Here is a 468-nt window from a genome sequence, read left to right as displayed (position 1 = left end):
AGTTGGTTCCATGTTTTTGCTATTGTGAATAGTGCTGCAATAAACATGAGTGTGCAGGTATCTTTATTGTAAAATGATCTGAGTTCCTCTGAGTATATTCCCAGAAGAGGAATTGCTGGGTTGTATGAAGGTCGATTTTTAGATCTTTTGGGAATTACCACACTGTTTTCCACAGAGGTTGTACCAATTTACACTCCCACCAACAGTGTAGAAGTGTTCCCCTTTTTCTGCATCCTCTCCAGCATCTGTTGTTTTTTAAGTTATTGATGATGGCCATCCTGACTGGAGTTAGATGGTATCTCAGTGTGGTTTTAATTTGCATTTCTTTGATGACTAGTGAGGCTGAGCCATGTTTTCATGTATCTGTAAGCTGCTCATATGTCTTCTTTTGAGAAGTGTCTATTCATATCTTTTGCCTACTTTTCTTTTTTTTTTTTGAGTTGGAGTCTCACTCTGTTGCCCAGACCG

Source organism: Carlito syrichta, unplaced genomic scaffold (genome assembly GCF_000164805.1).
Source record: "Carlito syrichta isolate Samal-C Ts95f unplaced genomic scaffold, Tarsius_syrichta-2.0.1 Scaffold287778, whole genome shotgun sequence".
Classification (NCBI taxonomy): Eukaryota; Metazoa; Chordata; class Mammalia; order Primates; family Tarsiidae; genus Carlito; species Carlito syrichta.
Note: the sequence above shows the minus strand (reverse complement) of the source record.